We start from the raw sequence: 18750 nt of genomic DNA, 5'->3' as shown, positions 1-18750 counted from the left end.
CAGGCCTTATTGGTTGAATTTCTGCAAATAAATCATTACTAGAATACAACTATCAAGAAGAGACTTGTTTGAGCCAAGAGACACGAGCAATCGACATTAGACCGGTGGAAATCTGTCCTTTGGTCTGATGAGTCCAAATTTGAGATTTTTGGTTCCAACCGCTGTGTCTTTGTGAGACGCAGAGTAGGTGAACGGATGATCTCCGCATGTGTGGTTCCCACCGTGATGCATGGAGGAGGAGGTGCAATGGTGTGGGGGTGCTTTGCTGGTGACACTGTCAGTGATTTATTTAGAATTTAAGGCACACTTAACCAGCATGGTTACCACAGCATTCTGCAGCGATATGCCATCCCATCTGGTTTAGCTTAGTGGGACTATCATTTGTTTTTCAACAGGACAATGACCCAACACACCTCCAGGATGTGTAAGGACTACTTGACCAAGAAGGAGAATGATGGTGCTGCATCAGATTACCTGGCCTCCACAATCACCCGACCTCAACCCAATTGTTTGGGATGAGTTGGACCACAGAGTGAAGGAAAGGCAGCCAACAAGTGCTCAGCATATGTGGGATCTCCTTCAAGAGTGTTGGAAAAGCATTCCTCATGAAGCTGGTTGAGAGAATGCCAAGAGTGTGCAAAGATGTCAGTACTATTATTCCACAATGTAGGAATAGTAAAAATAAAGAAAAACACTTGAATGAGTAGGTGTGGCCAAACTTTTGACTGGTACTGTATATTACCTATTTTCCCATGTTTCCCACATCATAAACAGAAACATGGCCAGGGGAATGTGAGAGTAAAAATGAGAGGAGACAGATCCACTCAGGTGTCCATCAACAAAGGCATTTGTCACTGATGTTTATCACTGAGGTTATTTGAAACCATTAACTTGGATATGAACCATAATGGGGGTCTGGTCCCCAACAGGAAACATAAAGAACTCATGTTGGAAAAACACAAACATATTATATGTTAGTGTTAAACAACTTCTTTGGCAAAGGCAGGCCTTCATTACAGTGACCAAAGTAATTTGGAGCATCAAAACTGCGGCCAAGACATATAAACTGACTAGTGCAGTGATCTGGGTTTGTTATGGATCTCTTCCTTGTTCCAAGCCTGGCATTGTGCAGCATGAGACAGAACAGACCAGACAGGACAATCCCAGTGTTGGATGCTTAAAAAGTCCATATAAAGCTAACGTGGTGTTGTGTGCTTAGTGTCTCTGTAGCAGGATGTTGGCATCTGCCTTGGTCTGCTTGAAGAAAGATTGCCAAAGTTTATATTTTAAAGCCACAGTAAAACATTTTATGTAAAACTTTCAACACAATAAATCTTTAAGGATTTACTGGGCTGAATGGCTTATTTGGTTGTCTTATCACTGATTTTTATTTGATTATCCTCACAACAACGGAGGTTAAAGCTACTTTTTAAATTCAGCCTGAAAATTGACATTAATAACAATATACACGCATAATAGCATTATAATACTGTATATATTTTAAGCCCCTCAGTTTAGTGTGCATATTCTGCTGAATTCTAGAATGTAGGCCTTAGGACCAAGGGGTCCGTTATATCTTCTCTGTTAGGACATTCAGCACCAGAAAGGTCACACTTACTCATCACCATACCCAAATACCTATCACATAGTACCTTCAACATCAGGGCAGGAGTGCCTGGGTAATTGTCAAAATGTGTGCAACATTGTCACCTGCTGTTTAATTGCGAATATTGCAACAACCACATCTGATAATGTCAACAAAAGTTTGATGTTGTGTATTTTGTTGATATGAATAATGACACTAACGGAAATTCTAAACATATTAATATTTCGTCATCACTAATTTCACCCACCATAACATCAAGAGAGCTCACCATGATATCATAATGGTTTGATTTGTGCCAAATATGGTAGCCGGCGGAGAGAAGAACTAGCGAATTTTCTTAAGTGAAAAGTGAGGTAGCGCTTCCTGTATACCCACGTGTTTTACCAAGGAAGAATTTTGAGGCATTTGCATCTTGGCTTTGTAGTTAGCCAGACAGTTGATTGATTTATTTATTTATTGATTGATTGATTTTTTTTTTACTTAAAAAAATGTCAATATGTCATCGTTTAGAAAGGCATTGAAGTCCCAACAAAAAAAATCACAAGAAAGATCCCAGGTAAGGATGAGAGAATAAAAAAAATAAGGATGAGTTGTTACGTTAGCTTTCCAGGAAGCAATGTTATTGTTGTTTGTTCAGCTGGTGTGATTGGTGGTTGTTGACATGTAGCATTATGTTGCTAACGGCATTGTGCATTTGGTTCCTGTTGCCTACTGTAATAACTAACGTTAACTAATTTATCTGTTTCATTTTGTGCCACAGCCTGGTTTTCGAAAACATCTGGGACATCTTGAAAAGAAAAAGGATTACAAACTTCGTGCAGAGTAAGTCAATCTAATTCATGGATATTCTATTAACACTTATTCACGGGTGGGTATAATTTGTGGAATGTTCCAACAGGAATCTGTTCCTAAAACTTCGTAAAGTACAAGGTTGCTAACAAACAACGCGTACAAAGTAGCACGATCAATTCATCTAGCTAACTAGCTGCCGAATAGGCATCAACTCACCACGTAGTTTATTCTTAATGTTTGTCCATAGGCTACCAGAATGAGGACAGACATTTTTCGGAATAAACGTGGTGAGTGAAAAAAATAATGAAATAGCCCGCTCCTTACCCGGAATCTTATTCGGCCGCTATACTACTTTATATGTGTTGCTTGTTGGCAACGTTGTTATTTACTACGTTTTTGGAACAGATTCCTGATGGAATGTTCCACAAATTATACCCACCCCTTATTCACCTTTGCTGAACTGTCACATGTGCTACACAGCTAACTATGTGTGGTCCATGTACAGATTTGATTTGGTTGCTGAGCTTATACCCTTTTGTTTGGACATTTTCAGTGACTACCACAAGAAACCGAACACCCTTGCTCCTTTGCGTAAAAAAAGCCTTGGACAAGAACCCTGATGAGTTCTATTTCAAGATGGTCAGCTCTCAGCTTAAGGTAAGTCATCATGTTGGTCTGGTCCCAGGTCTGAGCTGTCTTGTCAACTCCTCTGATCATTGTCAAGCTAAACACAGTGGAGTAAGACCGCACAGGTCTGGGACCAGGTTATACAAGAGTAGCCAGGTCCCAGATCTTTTTGTGCACTTGCCAACTCTATTGCTCATTGTCAAGTGTGATAATCAGTTGGCATGATGGCACAAACAGACTGACACTCGGGCTAATACAATAGCTAGCCTATATATATGATCATTTCAGGTTTTACCATGTCCATATTTCATCCTTGCTTTCATCCAAAACATGATATATTAATGGTTGTGCCATTTCTGCAGTCTGATAATAAAATCCCCTCTCATCTCTGGTCCTCTTGTGTTTTGAAAGGATGGAGTGCATGTGTCGAATAAGGCTAAAGGAACAGAGGAGGAGAATAAAGAGGAAGTTGATGAGGACGCAGGATATCAGATACGTGGAGATGAAGAGTGTCTGAGGGCAAGGTAAGAGCTCACTGTGGTGCCTTGTAAACTGGAATAAACGGTTCCTTATGTAATTTCCTTTTAGCTGTATGAATAGATAAATGAATGGGCTGTGAATATGTACAGTGTGAAATTGTGAGGGAATGTATGCCAGTCAGCACCTTTTAAGAGCCTATGAAAAGCAATTGAACAACAATTTATCCTGTGGGGTGCAACGTGCAGACTGTTGCTTTCTTGTACTCACTCAGTTCAGTCACTGAAGTTGTCAATGGTGGTATACATAGGTGAAAGTGCAGGCTTAAGTGTTTTGAATTGCCTTCAGAAAATTGAGGGGTTGTTATCGGAACTCCATCTCCTGGATGCTGACGGCAAACAGAAAAACGGGCACGCCTTCTACGTGGGCGCGAAGCAAAAAGGTAGAGGAATACATTAATACAAACACCAAAGTATATACACACTGCGCAGTGTTATTTGGTAGTATTGCATTGGATATGTCATACAGAAGGCCATTAACTCCCACTTTTGTCATACATACAGACATTCTTGTACACCAAGGAATTAGGGCCCATATTCATAAAGCGTCTAAGAATAGGAGAGACGATCTATGATCAGGTCCCCCTGTCCTTGTAATATAATGTAATTCATTACAATGTAAAAAGCTAAACTGATCCTAGATCAGCACTCTCAATCTGAGACGCTTTATGAATAGTTAAAGGAAAAAATGTCTGATCCAGCGGCTGTATCTCTGCCTGCTTGAATGGCAAATAGCTCAGATACACATGAAAACATGAAATGACCCCGGGAATCGATAAAACATCACTCAGAGATGCACAAATATGATAGAACGTTCAAAATGGGTGAATCTTTCTTTTAACTGAAGACTGTTTCTAAAGACCATCTGAAACTGACAGAGCCCTGATTTCTCCTGGTTTTGTGTTCCACTACAGTAGCAGACTTTGACCTGGCCAGCCACCTGGATACAGCCCCTGAGCTGGTGGAGAGAGTGTACAACTGGCCCACCCTCCATACTGTGACGGCCCTGAATTATTTTGAGCCGTCTCAGTGCTTCTCCTTCCAATAGGGTGCTTTCCCTTTAATTCCCAATTAAATAGCCAGCATCAGCTGCGCAAAAGTGGCGTTTGTGATGGAGACGTGACTGAGGATGTGTTCCCGAAGCTTCTCTATTCCGGTTGTTTTGTTGCTGTTAAACGTGTGTTTTGTAGCCTGAGAGAGTTTACCCAGGATCGGATCCACTCTTTGCGTCCGTGGACTACTCCTCTCCATTCTTCGTGGCCTTTCTCCGCTGGAGATCTGTTGGCGGATTGGATTGTCTGACTGACCGACTGACTACCACCTTTTTTGTATACGGTATTTCATTTGTTTTGATATGATGTATACGGTGATGATTTATGTAGTTAGATGTAGTTGAGGAATTAGTAAGAGCTGAGACGCTTTAAAGTTCTGTGGTAAAATTGTTATATTGATTGTATGATTTAATACTGGGTTTACGCTACACGGAATGAACGGACAAACATTGCGTGACAAAAGTCACTTGAGTTCACTGAACTCCTTTACCGGGCTGGACTCTTTTTAGGCCCGAGGTACAGGACATTTCTGGAGGAACCAGAACTCATTGTGTTATATTATTATGTGTGTGTAATCCATTGATGTTGCTAATACAACCCACGCAAAAGAATAGTTGTTTTTGAAGTTCTTTTCAATGTTTTAAGGGTTTATGAAAAGTTGATTTCCCTTCTGACGTTTACATAAGTCCTTTGTATTGGTGTAGACTTGACGGACCAGATGGGACTCATTCCCTCCCAAACTAAAAGGAGAAACCAATGTTTTCTCTGGTAGGCACAACCTACCTGGCACCCCTATAAAAAAAATAACCTCAAGTCAAAACCGTTACAATACGCCGGAGAGCAAGACCATCCAGGGCGCCGTGGAGCCTCTCAGTATAAAGGTCAGTCAGGACTGTCCCTGTATAGCCTAACCGCCACACTGTTCCTCAGCAATGGGTACATTTGTTTTTTAGCTCACCCAGGGCACCGGGGTGGGTAGAGTTTGCACATTTTAGACCATTCCAGTCTTTCATTTAAGGCTTTTGTTAGCATAAATGATGATGTTGTGTGGTTATTCAACTCTCTACAGTGTATTTCTCTGTTACATGTATTGATGTTTTTGTTTGTTTTCCTCTCTGCAGAAGTTGGCCAGACAGGAAGCACCAGTATAATATCTTGTCCCAGCGGATTGACCGGGAGAAGAAGTTTGTCATTGGTCAGAAGATCCAGACCCGCAAAGACTTACACGTGAGTAGGGGATGACTACAAGCCATAGAAGCTTAATGAGTCGTAATGCTTAAGACGGTGGTTGGGGAAGACATGGATTTCCCCATGATAATTGTATTGATGGGTTTTTTCTAGGCGTGTCACATGTTAGCAAAGCCAAATGTACATTTCCCCCCTCTGGTGGACAAGTTGTGCTTAATTCTAGGCTTTTCAATTGGGTTCTGTTCTAATTCATCTGATTCTATCCACTGTCCCAAAGGGTGCATCTACTTCTAGAAAGAACAGCCTGCTTGTTATCTATATAGGAGGTTTCTTTGATCCTCGTTGTGCTTATGTGTGCCTCCCACAGAATACGATGACACACTATAAACAGTAGAATGTTCAACAGTATTACCATCTCTATGGTGTCTCCTCTCTGTCCAGGATAAGAACGAGAAGGTGAAGGTGAGCAAAGAGACGGTCAATGCCTCTGCCGTCTACAAGTTTGAAGCTAAGAGAAAGCGATGAGAAAGGTAAACCTCTTTGAACAGGAAACGCATCATCAACCAGACAGTTCTGTGGCCTGTTATACAATCACCAGTCGGTCTCCATCGGACAGTAATGTGAACTTTGGTTTTCCTATTGCAATTCATGTGAATATGGACTAGTGAAATGGTCAGGGAATACCCTCTCAATTGTTGTTGGAGGCATAGATTGATCTCTATGGTTGCAGCAATGCAGAGTTTTTGTACATATTTATCAAAGGATATAAGTTAGATTTTTTATGAATAAATTGTTTTGAGACCAATTTCTAAGCCTCAATCTTGTATATGTCTATGCCAAATGTCTTTTTTATAGGTTCATTTGAGCATTTATCAATCACATGCTGTTCAGTTATACTACCAGTAGATGGCACTAGTGTACTTCATCAATGTACAGGTAACTGCCAAAATAATGGAAACACTTGAGTAAATATAAAGGATACGAAGTATATCGAAAGCTGGTGCTTACACACAGGTGTGGTTCCTGATTTTTCTTAAGCAATTAACCTACTATCATTCTTAAGGTTGTGTATAGAAATACTTGGCATGCCATTATTCTGGGCATTATTTTGGCTACCATGGCCATAGGATGACAATGCCCCCATGCACAAGTGGTCACTGAATGGTTTGAAGAACATGAACACTATGTAACCCATATGCCATGGCCGTCTGTCACCCGTTCTCAACCCAATTGAACACTTATGGGAGATTCTGTAGTGGCGCCTGAGACGGTGCTCTACACTACCATCACCAAAACACAAAATTATAGAAATTTTTGTTGAAGAATGGTGTCACATCCCTCCAATAGAATTCCAGGCTCTTGTAGAATCTATGACGGGGTGTACTGAAGCTGTTTGAGTTGATTTTATTTTTACAGGGACAGTACACATTAATCAACGTTTCAGTAGAAGTGCCAGTTTTAGCCAGCCGGCTAATTTTCAACCGCAGTCCCTAGGCAGGTTATTAAAAACAATTACAATATAGACAATAGCAACATAGGACAAGCAAGACATAGCAGACAGACAGAGCAACATAGAACAAAAAGCAGCAAGACAAAATTCATAAAAGCAGCAGTGTTTCCACGCCTCACAAGTTACAGACAGGGAAAGCGGCAACACACAGCTAGAGACCATATTCACAAATCGGATTGACCTTTAGCCATGTATTCAAGCATTTTGTGAAAGTGTGATATGTGGTGCAGTTATGTGTGTCTGATTACAGTGTATTCCAGACATGGGAAGCTCTCACAGAGAAAACGGATTTACTAAAGGTGCTTTTCCTTATACAGTCACCTCTCATGGCGGACCTTGTGGATCTGCTGCCATATGTTTGGGTTTTCTGTTTAACAAAAATACTAAGTGGAAGGGGAGCCAGGCCATTTAGGATCTTGAATACAAGACATGCATCGGTGTATTGCACAAGATTTACCCAACTCAGGAGCTCATGCTTTCTGAGGATGTAACAGTGATGATGGCTATTGGGCGTCCTATCAAGCACTTTAAGAGCCTGTTTGTAGACAGACTGAATAGGTCTTAATGTTGTACAGCAAGCTTGGTCCCAACTAGTCAAGCAGTATGTTAAGTGGGGGAGTATCATAGATTTGAAGTACAGTTTTGCTACCTCTGTAGTCAAACAATTTCGTATAAATCGGAAATTAGCTAGGTTGAATTTGGTTATTTGAATTACCTTTTTCACATGCTTTTTAAAAGAGAGGTTGGAATCAAGTATGAATCCAAGGTACTTAAAATCAGATACCACCTGGAACTTCTCCCCTGACACGTAGACATCTGGCTCAGTAGCATCTATTGCCCTCTTTGTGAAGAACATGCAAACAGTTTTTTTTTCACATTGAGATGCAAACACGAGTCACTGAGCCACTTTGTAACCTGGACCAATTACAGTAGTGAGTTCTTGTGCAGCTTGTTTGCTCTTTCCATGCACATATATCACTGTATCATCTGCATACATTTGAACTTCTGACCCAGTACAGACAGAAGGCAGATCATTGATGTACAGGCTGAACAGGAGGGGCCCCAGTATTGACCCTTGGGGCATGCCCACATCATAGCTAAGAGTGGGCAACAGCTCATTGCTCACTCTGACACACTGAGTTCTGCCTTCAAGGTATGATTTCATCCATCTCAAGGCATCAGGGGAAAAGTTGAACTTGGACAATTTTGTGATGAGAATCTCATAGTTAACAGTATCAAAAGCCTTCCTTAGGTCCAGAAGCACAGCCCCAACAACGCCCCCTTTGTCCATCTTGGACTTCACATTTTCCAGAAGAAAGCAGTTGGCCGTTTCTGTGGAGTGTTTCGCGCTGAAGCTAAACTGCATGGAGTGTAATGTGAAGGGGTTGTTGTTGAGGTGGGCAAACAGTTGTTCTGCTACACACTTTTCAATAACCTTTGACACCACAGGTAGTATACTAATGGGCCTGTAGTTACTCACGTCAGCAGGGTCGCCCGATTTAAAGATGGACGTTATTATGGCCGACTTCCATACCCTTGGAAACACCCCGAGACCAATTGATGTGTTGGTGACCTTAGTAATGGGGCCAATGAGTGACTCTTTGTAGTTTTTAAGAAAGGTAGAGTCCAGCCCAAACACATCTTTGGCTTTAGTGAGCTAATCACCTTGTTCACCTTTGACTCAGAAACCTCCCTTATGATGAAGGCAGGTTGAGTATCATTTCCTAGCACTGAGCCCAAGAAACCAGTGGAGGGGTTCTGTGTCAGTACCCTGACAGAGTCAATAAAGTAGGAATTGAAGGCTATTGCTATTTCGACTGCATCCTGTGTTAGATTGTTATTCACCATGATTTCTAGTCTTTTTGCAGTGTTACTATGCTCTTTCCCTGTTATCTTTTTAGATTCTCCCAGATCAGTTTAGAATTTCCCTTTGCTTCACCAATTTATGTTAATAAAAAAGTTTGCCTTGGCCTGTCTGATTTCTTTCATCACCTTATTTCTCAACATGGTAAACCTACGTCTGTCATGCTCTAATTTGGATTTTAGAGCATAATCTCGTTCTTTCCTCAATTTCCAGATTTCTCCATTTAGCCAAGGAAGAGTGCTCTTTTGGCCAGGTTTGGATTTGATTTTCTTTAGGAAACCATTTATTGTAGTCTGGATTGTGGATAGAAAAACCTGACTATCAGCTTCCACGTCTGTATAGGACAAGAGATCATTCCAGTTAATTCCCTTAATTGTGTTTTCAAAATAGCTTAATTCACTCTTAGGTATTCTTAGTTGATCCGGCTTTCTAACAGTAGAGAGGTTAAACCTGATCTTAGACAGCTTTCTGGCTATAAGTGTCAGATTATGATCAGATAGCCCAGTAACCATATTGAATGATTTAGTCACTCTCTGGTTTATTACTGAACACCAAATCAATCTGTGTTTTAGAGCAACAAGTCACCCTGGTTGGCCCTTTAACTAGCTGTGTAAGGTCAAAGGTATTAGTGATCCGTTTGAGGGTTTTCCTACAAAACTTGTCTTCATAATTAATGTTAAAATCTCCCATTAAGATTACCTCTTTCCCAAAGTCACATTCCCTAAGCATGTTATTAAGCTGATCAAAAAAAACACTTTTGGTGGAAGGTGGCCTATACATTCCAATAAGGGTAAAATACATTTGGGGAGACAGTGTAATGTTCAGGCCAATAAATTCTAGTTCATTATCACATGACCACTCAATTTGTTTACATTGGATATGTTCTTTAATGTAAATCATCACACCCCCTCTTCCTTCAATCCTGTCTCCTGTAAACATTGTAGCCAGGCACAATCAAAGCAGAATATGGAGAGTTTTTATGGCGCCGTGTCTCTGAGAGGCAGAGGAAGTCAAGGTTGGAGTCTGTGATCGCGTATAGCGACTTGGGTATGTTTGAAGAGTCAAAATATATCCCGGAGCCGGGTGAGTCGAGAGAAACCATGGGACCATAGCACTCACCCACTTCCACAGCGGCGACGAGCAGTGGACGAGGCCATCCACCGCTTTCCACTCCGGTGCGTATCGCTGGCTCGGTGACGTTGGGCCCAGGATGGAGTTGCACATCCCCGGAGAGCAGGAGGGTAGTGAACAGGTAGTTTAACAGTTTCCGATAAATGTTGGACTTGTTTTTGTTACGCCTAAGCGGTTCAGTGGAATAGGAAGCGAGATAGACTTGGCCATCATTCAGAACATTATGGTACTGTCCGCTCCCGTGGAACGGTGAACCAATGTGTTTGGAGTTGATATTCTCCGGAGATAGATTTGTTCTGGATCATGGTATCCCAATGCCCTATTAAGACACTTTATTTTGGTGTTTCCTTTATTTTGGCAGAGGGTCTAGATGGACGATTTGAAGTAAGTACAGTTGTGCTTAACTTGCTCTCGCCGCTCAGGACTGCTCAATTCAAGAACATTCTAGTGTAGTTAGCATTTTCTTTGCATTGTTTAAAGACCAATTATGATCTACATAACATAAGACTAATCCGAATTGTCATTGATATACAGTACCAGTCGAAAGCTTGGACACACTTACTCATTCCAGGGTTTTTCTTTATTTTTTAAAGTTTACTACATTATAGAATAATAGTGATGACTTAACTCTGAAATAACACACATGGAATCATGTAGTAACCAAAAACTGTTAAACAAATCAAAATATATTTTAGTTTCTTCAAAGTAGCCAAAGTAGTTTCTTCCAACCTTGATGACAGCTTTGCACACGACATTCTCTCAACCAGCTTCATGAGGTGGAATGCATTTCAATTAACAGGTGATCCTTGTTAACTTGTGGAATTTCTTTCCTTAATGCGTTTAAGTCAATCAGTTGTGTTGTGACAAGGTAGGGGTGGTATACAGAAGATAGCCCTATTTGGAAAAAGACCCAAGTCCATATTATGGCAAGAACAGATCAAATAGGCTAAGAGAAATTACAGTCCATCATTACTTTAAGACATGAAGGTCAGTCAATACGGTCAGTCAAGTTTATTCAAGTGCAGTCATAAAAACAATCAAGCGTTATGATGAAACTGGCTCTCAGGAGGACCGCCACAGGAATGGAAAACCCAGAGTTACCTCTGCTGCAGAGGATAAGTTCATTAGAGTTACCAGCCTCAACTGAAATAAATGCTTCAGAGTTCAAGTAACAGACACATCTTAACATCAACTGTTCAGAGGAGACTGCGGGAACCAGGCCTTCATGGTTGAATTGATGCAAAGAAACCACTACTAAAATACACCAATAAGAAGAAGAGACTTGCTTGGGCCAAGAAACACAAGCAATGGATATTAGACCGGTGGAAATCCAAATTTTAGATTTTTGGTTCCAACCGCCGTCTCTTTTTGAGATGTAGAGTAGGTGAACGGATGATCTCCGCATGTGTGGGGGTGCTTTGCTGGTGACACTGTGAGTTATTTATTTAGAATTCAAGGCACACTTAACCAGCATGGCTACCACAACATTCTGCAGCAATATGCCATCCCATCTGGTTTGCACTTAGTGGGACTGTCCATATTGAAAAACAAATGACAATGAGCCAACATACCTCCAGGCTTGTGTAAGGGCTATTTGACCAAGAAGGAGAGTGATGGAGTACTGCATTAGATGACCTGGCCTCCACAATCACCCGACCTCAACCCAATTGAGATGGTTTGAAATGAGTTGGAGTGAAGGAAAAGCAGCCAACAAGTGCTCAGCATATGTGGGATCTCCTTCAAGACTGTTGGAAAAGCATTCCAGGGGAAGTTGGTTGAGAGAATGCCAAGAGTGCAAAGCTGTTATCAAGGCAAAGGGTGGCTACTTTGAAGAATCTCAAATATAAAATATATTTTGTCTTTGACTAGGCCATTCCAAGACATTTAAATGTTCCCCTTAAACCACTCGAGTGTTGCCTTAGCAGTATGCTTAGGGTCATTGTCCTGCTGGAAGGTGAACCTGTGTCCCAGTCTCAAATCTCTGGAAGACTGAAACCGGTTTCCCTCAAGAATTTCCCTGTATTTAGCGGCATCCATCATTCCTTCAATTCTGACCAGTTTCCCAGTCCCTGCCGATGAAAAAAAAAACATGGTGTGTTCTCGGGGTGATGTGAGGTGTTGGCTTTGAGCCAGACATAGCGTTTTCCTTGATGGCCAAAAAGCTCAATTTTAGTCTCATCTGACCAGAGTACCTTCTTCCATATGTTTGGGGAGTCTCCCACATGCCTTTTGGCAAACACCAAATGTGTTTGCTTATTTTTTTCTTTAAGCAATGGCTTTCATCTGGCCACTCTTCCGTAAAGCCCAGCTCTGTGGAGTGTACTTAAAGTGCTTAAAGCTTAAAGCTTAAAGTGGTCCTATGGACAGATACTCCAATCTCTGCTGTGGAGCTTTGCAGCTCCTTCAGGGTTGTCTTTGGTTTCTTTGTTATCTTTCTGATCAATGCCCTCCTTGCCTGGTGTGTGAGTTTTGGTGGGCGGCCCTCTCTTGGCAGGTTTTTTGTGGTGCCATATTCTTTAAATTTTTTAAATAATGGATTTAATGGTGCTCCGTGGGATGTTCAAAGTTTTGGATATTTTTTTATAACCCGACCCTGATCTGTACTTCTCCACAACTTTGTCCCTGACCTGTTTGGAGAGCTCCTTGGTCTTCATGGTGCCCCTTGCTTGGTGATGTTGCAGACTCTGGGGACTTTCAGAACAGGTGTGTGTGTGTGTATACAGTGCCTTGCGAAAGTATTCAGCCCCCTTGAACTTTGCGAGCTTTTGCCACATTTCAGGCTTCAAACATAAAGATATAAAACTGTATTTTTTTGTGAAGAATCAACAACAAGTGGGACACAATCATGAAGTGGAACGACATTTATTAGATATTTCAAACTTTTTTAACAAATCAAAAACTGAAAAATTGGGCGTGCAAAATTATTCAGCCCCTTTACTTTCAGTGCAGCAAACTCTCTCCAGAAGTTCAGTGAGGATCTCTGAATGATCCAATGTTGACCTAAATGACTAATGATGATAAATACAATCCACCTGTGTGTAATCAAGTCTCCGTATAAATGCACCTGCACTGTGATAGTCTCAGAGGTCCGTTAAAAGCGCAGAGAGCATCATGAAGAACAAGGAACACACCAGGCAGGTCCGAGATACTGTTGTGAAGAAGTTTAAAGCCGGATTTGGATACAAAAAGATTTCCCAAGCTTTAAACATCCCAAGGAGCACTGTGCAAGCGATAATATTGAAATGGAAGGAGTATCAGACCACTGCAAATCTACCAAGACCTGGCCGTCCCTCTAAACTTTCAGCTCATACAAGGAGAAGACTGATCAGAGATGCAGCCAAGAGGCCCATGATCACTCTGGATGAACTGCAGAGATCTACAGCTGAGGTGGGAGACTCTGTCCATAGGACAACAATCAGTCGTATATTGCACAAATCTGGCCTTTATGGAAGAGTGGCAAGAAGAAAGCCATTTCTTAAAGATATCCATAAAAAGTGTTGTTTAAAGTTTGCCACAAGCCACCTGGGAGACACACCAAACATGTGGAAGAAGGTGCTCTGGTCAGATGAAACGAAAATTGAACTTTTTGGCAACAATGCAAAACGTTATGTTTGGCGTAAAAGCAACACAGCTGATCACACCATCCCCACTGTCAAACATGGTGGTGGCAGCATCATGGTTTGGGCCTGCTTTTCTTCAGCAGGGACAGGGAAGATGGTTAAAATTGATGGGAAGATGGATGGAGCCAAATACAGGACCATTCTGGAAGAAAACCTGATGGAGTCTGCAAAAGACCTGAGACTGGGACGGAGATTTGTCTTCCAACAAGACAATGATCCAAAACATAAAGCAAAATCTACAATGGAATGGTTCAAAAATAAACATATCCAGCTGTTAGAATGGCCAAGTCAAAGTCCAGACCTGAATCCAATCGAGAATCTGTGGAAAGAACTGAAAACTGCTGTTCACAAATGCTCTCCATCCAACCTCACTGAGCTCGAGCTGTTTTGCAAGGAGGAATGGGAAAAAATGTCAGTCTCTCGATGTGCAAAACTGATAGAGACATACCCCAAGCGACTTACAGCTGTAATCGCAGCAAAAGGTGGCGCTACAAAGTATTAACTTAAGGGGACTGAATAATTTTGCACGCCCAATTTTTCAGTTTTTGATTTGTTAAAGTTTGAAATATCCAATAAATGTCGTTCCACTTCATGATTGTGTCCCACTTGTTGTTGATTCTTCACAAAAAAATACAGTTTTATATCTTTATGTTTGAAGCCTGAAATGTGGCAAAAGGTCGCAAAGTTCAAGGGGGCCGAATACTTTCGCAAGGCACTGTATATTACATATATATTATATATTACACACAGTGGGGAGAACAAGTATTTGATACACTGCCGATTTTGCTGGTTTTCCTACTTACAAAGCATGTGAAGGTCTGTAATTTTTATCATATGTACACTTCAACTGTGAGAGACGGAATCTAAAACAAATATCCTGAAAATCACATTGTATGATTTTTAAGTAATTAATTTGCATTTTATTGCATGACATAAAAATCCTGCAAAATCAGCAGTGTATCAAATACTTGTTCTCCCCACTGTATATACACTGCTCAAAAGGGAACACTTAAACGACACAATGTAACTCCAAGTCAATCACACTTCTGTGAAATCAAACTGTCCACTTAGGAAGCAACACTGATTGACAATAAATGTCACATGCTGTTGTGCAAATGGAATAGACAACAGGTGGAAATTATAGGCAATTAGCAAGACACCCCCAATAAAGGAGTGGTTCTGCAGGTGGTGACCACAGACCACTTCTCAGTTCCTATGCTTCCTGGCTGATGTTTTGGTCACTTTTGAATGCTGGCGGTGCTTTCACTCTAGTGGTAGTCTACAACCCACACAAGTGGCTCAGGTAGTGCAGCTCATCCAGGATGGCACATCAATGCGAGCTGTGGCAAGAAGGTTTGCTATATCTGTCAGTGTAGTGTCCAGAGCATGGAGGCGCTACCAGGAGACAGGCCAGTACATCAGGAGACGTGGAGGAGGCCGTAGGAGGGCAACAACCCAGCAGCAGGACCGCTACCTGCACCTTTGTGCAAGGAGGAGCAGGAGGAGCACTGCCAGAGCCCTGCAAAATGACCTCCAGCAGGCCACAAATGTGCATGTGTCTCCTCAAACGGTCAGAAACAGACTCCATGGGGGTGGTATGAGGGCCCGACATCCACAGGTGGGGGTTGTGCTTACAGCCCAACACTGTGCAGGACGTTTGGCATTTGCCAGAGAACACCAAGATTGGCAAATTCGTCACTGGCGCCCTGTGCTCTTCACAGATGAAAGCAGGTTCACACTGAGCACATGACAGACGTGACAGAGTCTGGAGACGCCGTGGAGAACGTTCTGCTGCCTGCAACATCCTCCAGCATGACCGGTTTGGCGGTGGGTCAGTCATGGTGTGGGGTGGCATTTCTTTGGGGGGGCCGCACAGCCCTCCATGTGCTCGCCAGAGGTAGCCTGACTGCCATTAGGTACCGAGATGAGATCCTCAGACCCCTTGTGAGACCATATGCTGGTGCGGTTGGCCCTGGGTTCCTCCTAATGCAAGACAATGCTAGACCTCATGTGGCTGTGTGTCAGCAGTTCCTGCAAGAGGAAGGCATTGATGCTATGGACTGGCCCGCCCGTTCCCCAGACCTGAATCCAATTGAGCACATCTGGGACATCATGTCTCGCTCCATCCACCAACGCCACGTTGCACCACAGACTGTCCAGGAGTTGGCGGATGCTTTAGTCCAGGTCTGGGAGGAGATCCCTCAAGAGACCATCCGCCACCTCATCAGGAGCATGCCCAGGCATTGTAGGGAGGTTATACAGGCACGTGGAGGCCACTCACACTACTGAGCCTCATTTTGACTTGTTTTAAGGACATTATATCAAAGTTGGATCAGCCTGTAGTGTGGTTTTCCACTTTAATTTTGAGTGTGACTCCAAATCCAGAACTCCATGGGTTGATAAATTGATAATTTTGTGATTTTGTCGTCAGCACATTCAACTATGTAAAGAAAAAAGTATTTAATAAGAATATTTCATTCATTCAGATCTAGGATGTGTTATTTTAGTGTTCCCTTTATTTTTTTGAGCAGTGTATATATATTAATTATACTGAGCTCATGTGACACTTAGATTGCACACAGGTGGACTTAATTTAACTAATTATGTGACCTCTGAAGGTAATTAGTTGCATCAGATCTTATTTAGGGGCTTCATAGCAAAGGGGGTGAATATATATGCACTCATCACTTTTCTGTTTTTAATTTTTTTTAAACATTTTTTAAACAAGTTTAAACCATTTTGACTATTTTGTGTATGTCCATTACATGAAATCCAAATAAAAATCAATTTAAATTACAGGTTGTAATACAACAAAATAGGAAAAACGTGAAGGGGGATGAATACTAGGCACTGTAGGCACTGTAGGTGTGTCCAAAAGTTTGACTGGTCCAGTTTTTATAGCTGCCATTTTATACCTGTGAAAAGTTTCTCTTTTCTGATTTTCTCTTTTTTTGCATAATTTGGACACTGAATGTTCAGATCTTCAACCAAAACCAAATATTAGAGAAAGGGAACCTGAGTGAATAAATAACACAATGTTAATAATGATTTTATTTATTTCATTAACAAAGTTATGCAACACCCAAATCCCCTGTGTGAAAAATGAATTGCCCCTTTACACTTCAGCTCCACTATAACATGCTGACCAGACCGGACACGTCGCGTCGCAAATTAAATTTAGAAATCCATGTTATTCAATTATTGCACCCACACTGCTCGCGCGCGCCAACGAGCGTCTGCGACACCAAGGGCTAAAATAGAACTCATTCCTATTTCTGACGCAGATCGCGCTGAAAGTCCTGCCTCTCCCATCTCCTCATTAGTTTATAGAAGCAGGTACCCATGTGCCATCTCCTCATTGGTTATACCCACGTGGGTGACTGAAAGACGAACTGTTTGCTGGTAGTTGTGGTAATACAATGAAAGTTTAGATGCAATCACCATATCAATTAAACGATGAAAAAGCCTGGAAGGAGGAGAGATGACTAGAAACGATTCGGTTGGACGTTTTTTGTCGGAGTAGAGGTCCTTGTGCATTTCAGGTAAAATTACAACTCAATGTTTATATCCCAGGACAAATTAGCTAACAACAGCAAGCTAACTAAATAGGACAAATTAACATTAGCTAGCAAGTGCAAGCTAACTAGATAAATTTCCATACATGTTTAATGATTTTTGACCTGTTCCCAAATTAATGTCATTAGTTCAGAGTTTGTTTTGATATTTTAACCTGCGTGTCATGATCGTGTTTGGTGTGGGGGGGCAAAATACATTTCTGCACAATAGGGCACTCGCGCAGCCGGTTTGGGTTCCGTGTAAGCGTTGCTTTGCCATCAGTTTCGTGTCAATGTGACATTCTACCTGCTACACAGAGCATGTTGTTTTGAAAGCAGAGGGGAAGAGACTCTTTATTCTATTTTATATCTTACTCTACTGTACCATATTCATTGATTTATGCGTAAGTACAATAGCTTTGTTACAGTTTTTTGTAAATATTCATTCAAATGTTTCTAGTGGTTGTACTAAATCATCCTCTAATTTCACAAGTTGCTGTTTACATTGTGAACCTAGCTAGTCAATGTCCAGAGCCTACAGTGCCTTCAGAAAGTATTCACACACTTTTTCCACATTTTGTTGTTTTACAGCCTGAATTTAAAAGGATTTAATGTAGACCCTTTGTCACTGACTTACACTCAATATACCCCATAATGTCAAATTGGAGTTGTGTTTTTTTTTACATTTCACAAATTAATAAAACATTTAGAGGGGAAATGAATTGAGTCAATAAGTATTCAACCCCTTTGTTATGGCAACCCTAAATAGGAGTAAACATTTGCATAACAAGTCACATAATAAGTTGCGTGGACTCGCATAGTAACATCCATTTTTGAATTTCTACCTGATCTCTGTACCCCCACACATATAATGATCTGTAAGGTCCCTCACTCGAGCAGAGAATTTCAAACACAGATTCAACCACAAAGATTTTCCGACGCCTCATTAAAGAAGGGCACCTATTGGTAGATGGGTGTAAAAAAAAAAAAAAAAAGCAGACATTGCCTATCCCTTTGAGCATTATGTTTTTAATTCCACTTTGGATGGTGTATCAATACACCCAGTCACTACAAAATTACAGGTGTCCTTCCTAACTCAGTTGCTGGAGAGAAAGAACACCGCTCAGGGATTTCAAAATGAGGCCAATGGTGACTTTTAAACAGTTACAGATTAATGGCTGTGATAGGAGAGAACTGAGGATGGATCAACAACATTGTAGTTATTCCACAATATTAATTTAATTGACAGTGAAAAGAAGGGAAGCCTGCA

General features: G+C 41.4%; 1 pseudogene across 1 annotated transcript; it reads left to right on the top strand.

The window, feature by feature from the left end:
• Positions 1 to 1989: 1989 nt before the first annotated feature.
• Positions 1990 to 6464, top strand: LOC110517244 (putative U3 small nucleolar RNA-associated protein 11; annotated as a pseudogene). The gene is made up of 9 exons (XR_016494961.1): positions 1990 to 2162; positions 2367 to 2428; positions 2952 to 3055; positions 3437 to 3534; positions 3825 to 3944; positions 4476 to 4564; positions 5453 to 5507; positions 5746 to 5840; positions 6243 to 6464. The product of XR_016494961.1 is annotated as a putative U3 small nucleolar RNA-associated protein 11 (transcript).
• The last annotated feature ends 12286 nt before the right edge of the window (positions 6465 to 18750 follow it).

This window comes from Oncorhynchus mykiss, chromosome 3, assembly GCF_057628025.1.
Source record: "Oncorhynchus mykiss isolate SJ-2025 chromosome 3, ASM5762802v1, whole genome shotgun sequence".
NCBI classification, from domain to species: Eukaryota; Metazoa; Chordata; class Actinopteri; order Salmoniformes; family Salmonidae; genus Oncorhynchus; species Oncorhynchus mykiss.
The sequence above is the reverse complement of the archived record's forward strand: the minus strand, read 5'-3'. Positions and strand labels throughout refer to the sequence as shown.